A 7,719-nucleotide genomic window follows, 5' to 3' on the forward strand; every position below is an offset into this window, starting at 1 on the left:
CTAGCCCTTTTTCCTCTATGTAAAAAATCAATAAAATATATTTAAAAAAATATCCTCTGATGAGGATTAAAATAAATAAATAAATAAAATAAAATAAAAAATAAAAAGGCAAGTGCTGAAGTAATATGTATACTGGGATTACTGTATATGACTGAAGGTATATGTGTATGTGTTTACATGAGAATAGAAAACACATAATAGGATATGGACCAAGCTGTTAAGGGTTTTAACTTGGGGTGAGGGGGCAGCAGGGCAGGCAGGGATCAGATTACCATTTTCTTTCTACAACTTCATAATATTTACTTTCACACATTACAATGAGCATTTATTTCTTTTGTAATTTGAACACTCTACTAAGAAAAAAATTTTAAATCAAAACATGAAACATCTGAGTTAAACATTTACAATGCCCCCTACTTCTTTTACAAAGCTAAGCAGTATTATTTGTGTCAGCTGACCTCCTGCTTGCCTTTCTCCACTCCTAAATTGATATAACTATAAAAGGAACAGTAAGAAATCCCCTTTACACCCCAATTAAAAGTGCATAGCATTTAATAGAAACTCTTATGACAGGCATGGCTTTCTATTTCAAATTAAACGTATCCGATACTCAACAGCAGCAAGGACACCTCCAGGCTCAGTCCTAGGCTCCCACCTATAACCATGTCGCAACCCTCTCTTCCACCATACAGACATGTTCCTCTGTGTCCTACCTCACCTTCATCAGATGTGAGAGGTGTTGACAAGCAAGGTTGAATTCATGTCATACAATTTGAGGTGTACTACAGAAGTATTTTCCATTTTTAAAAAACTTCAATTTTACTTATTCAAATTTTTCCTGCTTCAGAATTATGTCTCTTTGCTGTTAACTTTATACATAATGTGTATTTTTAACTGGAGCTGGTATGTCCTCAGCATCTTTATTTTGAAGAAGATCTTAAAAGGTTTCTTAATATTCTAACTACATTCTGAATATAAAATACAACATAGCATATGATGAGCCATCTGGATGACCACTATTTAATCGACTAATGAAATAGGTGTCAGTGCCCACATTTATATTTAAGATTTAAAAAAAATACCCAAATCTTTCGACTTTAATTTTCTTATGCTGCTGATGAAAGCACAGCAACAGGCTTAGCACAGGTAAACGTACACCTAGTCAGGCCCATCTGAGCATCTGTGGGACCTGCGGCAAGACTACAGATGCAGGCTCACATTCCGTCTGTCTAAATACTTGAAAGTTCTAAATCAAGCTGCAAATGTGTGTAAAGCTATGGCTTCGAAATGACTGAAAGTTGGCTAAATATCAAAGACAACTTACTCTATTATTTTTCATGTCTAGGTGGTCTGTTAATATTTGATATGAGTAATAAAATCAATACATAAACAGTTTATAAAATATCTCTCTATTGTTTTTACAGGAGCAAAATAATATTTACATTATTATCCTATAAAATAAAAGCCTAATATGCTAAGTGTCCAGTTGTCCGGTCGCCCATTCAACCAATCAAAGCATAATATACTAATGATATGCTAAGGCCACTCAACCACTCCCTATGACATGCATTGACCCCACTGGTGCACGAATTTGTGCATGGGCCTCTAGTAAGATTATAAGATGTATCACATAAATTGTGTTCCATGAACAGTGTTAAAAGATAAATTGAGGCATATTAAAATTTTTAAGTTTATTTAAGCAGAAATCAATTCCAATTGGACAGCACCAAAGGGGAAAAGGTTAGGGGAGCTCCACAGACAGGAACTGGGGAGACACTTCAGAGAGAAATGGTAATTATTGATTGGGCATAGCTTAAAGCCTAGTTGGCTGTTTGTAATTGGTTGTCCTTAGGCTTCAATTCTGTAACCTAAAGATATTTGCATGTTTAGATTTTGGTTCACTTATGCAGGCTGCTACAGCATTAGAACCCGCTCAGTCTAATGGTCTCTTTGCATAATCAATTTAACAATAGTAATGTCCAATTGGACACACTTCCTTAAGTGGTTATACTTTTTAAATGGTTTTTTATTAATTTCAATTTAGATAAAACATGTCCTCTGTTAAGGAAGCAATTGAAATTGCCAATTACTAAAGTAATACTTAGATTCAAAACTGAATCACAAATTTTTTAAAAAATATATTTTATTGATTTTTTACAGAGAGGAAGGGAGAGAGATAGAGAGTTAGAAACATCGATGAGAGAGAAACATCGATCAGCTGCCTCCTGCACATCTCCTACTGGGGATGTGCCCGCAACCCAGGTACATGCCCTTGACCGGAATCGAACCTGGGACCTTTCAGTCGCAGGCCAACGCTCTATCCACTGAGCCAAACCGGTTTCGGCACAAATTTTATATATCATATTACAACATTGAGCCCTAGCCAGTTTGGCTCAGTGGATAGAGCATCAGCCTAGAACTGAAGGAACCGAGTCAGGTCAAGGGCACATACCTACATTGCAGGCTTGATCTCCAGCCCTGGTCGGGGCAGGTGCAGGGGGGCAACCAACTGATGTGTCTCTCCCACATCAACACTTCTCTCTCTGTGTTGCTTCCCCTCTCTTCCACTCTCTCTAAAAATCAAGGGAAAAATATCCTCGGGTGATTAACAACAACAAAACCACATTGAAATGGTGATGCATATGATAAATCATTATCTCAGAATATTCGTTTATATTTTAACTGTATCCTAAACTATCACTTAGAATGCAATCTTTACCATCCCTTCAAGTAGTATCTAGAGCAATGGTTCTCAACCTTCCTAATGCCGCAACCCTTTAATACAGTTCCTCATGTTGTGGTGACCCCCAATTTCATTGTTACAAGTTGAACATAATTAAAGCATAGTGATTAATCACAAAAACAATATGTAATTATATATGTGTTTTCCAATGGTCTTAGGGGTCGCGACCCACAGGTTGAGAACCTCTGATCTAGAGTCATACAGCAAATAATCTGTCATGCTTCACTCATGTGTTAAGAAACAACAGACCCCAAATGGAATCACTTTTGCTAAGCCCACATCACAGAAGCAAAACTTAGTTCCTAACTTAATTTCAGCTTCAACATTCCCTAGGAATACAATCTTAATCGGTCAGTCTGAAATGTCCTGTTCAGCACCCGTGAGGTATCCACCTAATGGACCCTTTTTGTCCCCCAAAGGAAGGTGACCTTGCCTGAAATAATCCTTTTCTTCCTTGTCCTACCCCCCTCTCTGCCTTTAAAAACCTTTCCTTTCCTGCAGCTTTTTGGCACTCCTATTTACTAAATAGGATGCTGCCTGATTCATGAATTGTTGAACAAAGTCAATTTAATCTGTACATTTACTCAACTGAATTTTTGTTGTTTAATACTGTTATGCCCAGATTTCAGGATCCCCAAGAACCCACATCAGGGAGCCAGCCAGTCCGATGCAATAGCATAAGAGTCTTTATTCGAGCTAGCTCGGGTCCCCCACCTTGCCGACGCAGCGCCTTACCCTGGGGCAAGATGGAGGGCCTAGCCCTTACCCTGGGGCAAGATGGAGGGCCTAGCCCTTACCCTGGGGCAAGATGGAGGGCCTAGCCCTTACCCTGGGGCAAGATGGAGGGCCTAGCCCTTACCCTGGGGCAAGATGGAGGGCCTAGCCCTTACCCTGGGGCAAGATGGAGGGCCTAGCCCTTACCCTGGGGCAAGATGGAGGGCGTAGCCCTTACCCTGGGGCAAGATGGAGGGCCTAGCCCTTACCCTGGGGCAAGATGGAGGGCCTAGCCCTTACCCTGGGGCAAGATGGAGGGCGTAGCCCTCGCCCTTTCAAATACATGGTACATATAAACCAACATACAAAGGAATATAAGAATATCAATTCCTTAACATTGCAGAAATGTTCCTCAGCCGAAAGCACAACTGTTGTGAATACTGTAATAATTCATGAGCAACTCCAGAATCACAAATGATAGGGGGGAAAAAGCCAAAAAATGGACATTCAGCACTAACCAGAAACAATTATTGTTTTGTAAGAATTTATTAAATTCATCTAATCTCAGAGGAAGTATTTGGAAGTTAATAATTTGTTTTTTTTCTCACCTATTCCCTGCACCAAAAAAGCTGTGAGCTGTGTCCATTTCTGACCTTGTGAAATCATAGAAAAAAATATATATTGGTCTTTGCACCATTCCCCCTACCCCCCATTCCTGGCACAGAGCTCCTGAAACCCTTATAAATTCCTAAGTGATAAATAGGAGCATTCTTTTGTTCTAGTATTTGATCTTTGACATTTGAACTTTTAAACTTTTCTGTAACTCTCCAATCCTGTGTTAGGCACGATACAGACTATCATTAGTGCAGTATATGTTGATGTGCATGGATTCCAGTCCAGTAAGGCCTCCTCAAAGAAAATCTCTATGTGCCCAGACTGCTTGATGCCCCTCTTGATGACCACCTGAAATTCATCATCTTAATGATCCATATGGCTGAACTCATCATAATGAACTAATCAAATAGCTAAGACTGCAGGGCTCCTTTCTCTCTTGTGCTACAGTTACGTTATAAAAATGAATACTTTTTCTTTCTTCTGTGGAACACTTCTGGGTTTCCTCTAGCTGTGTTTACAGTTTGCAAACTCTAAGACGCATGAATAAATCTTTGTCATTTATTTGTAGCCAAAGCCTCCAGATTCTTTTTTATTATGTTCGACAGGAGGCACCCCTTTACCTCCCTCCACGGGGAAAGAGGCAGAGTGACTTAATGCTTTGCTATCTGTGCCACAGACTGGGCTTGTGAACTGTGGATAAGACCTGACTCGACACTGGGCCTCAATCTACACCTGCTGGCAAGTGATTAGGTCAGGAGGGCAGAGCTCTTATAAATGTGATTAGTGCCCTTACAAAAGAGACAGCCATCTATGAACCAGGAAGTGCATCCTCACCATCATGCTGGCACTTTGATCTTGGACTTCCCAGCCTCCAGAACTGTGACAAATAAAATTCTGTTGCATATATGATGCCCAGTCTATGGTATTCTGTTATAGACTAAAACAGTCCCGAAGGATCCCACCTCCTGTTATTCGCAGCTTTGTAGTCCCCTTCCACACTGTATCAAGGTCGGTCTGTGTGATCAACAGTATATGGCAGAAGCGATGGGTATGTCACTTCCACACTCGGGTTATAAAAGACACTGTGACTTCTATCTTGGTCACTCTCTTTAATTCTTATATTACTTGCTCTGGCTGTGAGTTGCCACATCATGAGCAACCCTATGGGAAGGCCTGTGTGATGAGGGATTGAAACCTCCTGCCATTAGCCACGTGAGTGAGTTTTACAAGGTTTCTATCCAGCCCAGCTTTCAGATGACCTTATAGCTCCAGGTGGCATCTTGACTGCAATCTCAGAAAAGATCCCAAGCTAAAGATCCCACTGCCTAGATTCCAGTCCCTCAGAAACGGTAAGAAAATATGTATCTGTTGTTTTAAACCAAGAACTTTTGGAATAATTTGTTACAAGCAATAGGTAACTAATTCTGTAATTTACTCAAATTTCTACACACTTAATTTTAAAAAATTGATTTTTAGATAGAGAGGAAGGGAAAGAGAGAGAAACATCTTTTGGTTGCCTCCTGTAGGTGCCCCAACTGGGGACCAAACCCACAACCTGGGTATGTGCCCTGACCAGGATTCAAACCCACAACCTTTTGGTGTAGAGGGATGCGCCAACCAACTGAGCCACCGGGCCAGGGCTCTGCACACTTGATTTTAAAGGCTGTCTAGCCTAATGCAATTCCTATAAATATTTTATCACAGAATAGCAATAGAGGATTAGGGTGGCTTCATTGGAAAGTGAGGACTATTATCAACTCCACTTTGATATTGAAAGTCTATAATAAACATAATGGCTCAGGATGAAGTAATTCACACACTGCCATCTCAAGTTTCCTTATCATTTGACAGAGCCATAGGACTATAACATGCATTCCTTTTATCCTGGACTTTCCCCTAGTACAGTGGTCGGCAAACTGCGGCTCTTTGGCCCCTTGAGTGTGGCTCTTCGACAAAATACCGACTTCTGCTCACGGGCCACGAAGTTTCAATTACACTGTACATGCGCGCCCACATGTGGTATTTTGTGGAAGAGCCACATTCAAGGGGCCAAAGAGCCGCATGTGGCTCGCGAGCAGCAGTTTGCCTACCACTGCCCTACTAGATATGGAGGTGCTAAGACCTATTGACCAAGTACCAAGATATCCAGTAAAACACAGATCTTTCATAGTTGCTGCCATCACCACCATCTATCCCCAGAACTCTTTCCATTTTGTAAAACTGAAACTTTATACCCATTAAAGAATTCTCCATTTTTCTCTTCCCCCCAACCCCTGGCAACCACCAATCTGATTTCTGTCCCTATGATTTTGACAACTCTAAGTACTTCCTGTGAATGGAATCATGCAATAAATAGAGTTCCTGGACCCAATTCCAAAGCATCAGATTCCACAGGTTAAGGGGTCAATCCTATAAGACTGCCATTCCCCGACACACACACTTCAGACGGCGGACACAAGCCCAGGTTACCTGTGCTTCTGACTGACTGGCTACAGATTGGAGGTTCCAAAGACCCCTCCTTGGGTTCAATTAATCTGTTTACTCACTAGATTACTGATTTATTACAAAGGATATTAAAGGATATGAATCAGCAGCCAGATGAAGATATACATAGGGCAAGGTCCCAAACAAATGAGCTTCTGTCCTCATGGAACTTGGAGCCCGCACCCGGGCACATAGAAACCTTCTGGCTCCCCAACTTGGAAGCTCTCCCAACACCCTCTTTAGGTTTTTATAAAGGCTTCATTACATAAGCACAATTGATTAAATCATTGGCAGTTGGTGGCTGAATTCAATCTCCAGCCCCTTTCCCCAGCCCAGGAAGTCTGGAGTGGGACTGAATGCTCCCAACCTGTAATCACTTGGTTGGCTCCCCTGGCAACCAGTCCCCACCTGTAGGTGCTTTCCAAAACCACCTCATGAACAAAGCAAAAGACACCTTTATCCCTCTCAACGCTTGGGAAATACCCAAAGTTTCTGGAGCTGTGAGCCAAGAATTGTGGCGAAGACCAATATATATGAGAAATATATATTTCTTATAAATCACAATATCACACTCAGTATTTGTCTTTTTGTGACTAGCTTATGTCACTTAGCATAATGTCCTCAAGGTTCATGTGTGCTATAACATATCAGAATGTCCTTTTTTAAGGCTGAATAATATTTTATTATATATATATATGTATGTGTGTGTGTGTATATATATATATATATATATGCCGCATTTTGTTTATCCATTCACCTGTCAATGAACACTTGGGTTGCTTCCACCTCTTGGGTGTTAAGAATGGTGCTGCTATGAATATGGGTGTGCTACTAACTCTTCAAGGCCCTGCTTTCAATTCTTTTGGGTATATTCCCAGAAATGGAATTGCTGGGTCATATGGCAATTCTATTTTTAATTTTTGGAGTAACCGCCATACTGTTCCACAACAGCTGTACCATTCCCACCAACAGTGCACAAGGGTTTCATTTTCTCCACATCCTCACCAACACTTGTTATTTGTGTGTGTGTGTGTGTTGTTTTTTTTTAATAGCCATCTAATGGATGTGAACTGGTCCCTCATATATTTTTATTTCCCTTTTACAGATGACAGAACTGAAGCACCAAAAAGTTCAACAAGGGCTCAACTTTTAAAAAAAATAAT

Source organism: Myotis brandtii, unplaced genomic scaffold (assembly GCF_000412655.1).
Source record: "Myotis brandtii unplaced genomic scaffold, ASM41265v1 scaffold13, whole genome shotgun sequence".
NCBI lineage: Eukaryota > Metazoa > Chordata > Mammalia > Chiroptera > Vespertilionidae > Myotis > Myotis brandtii.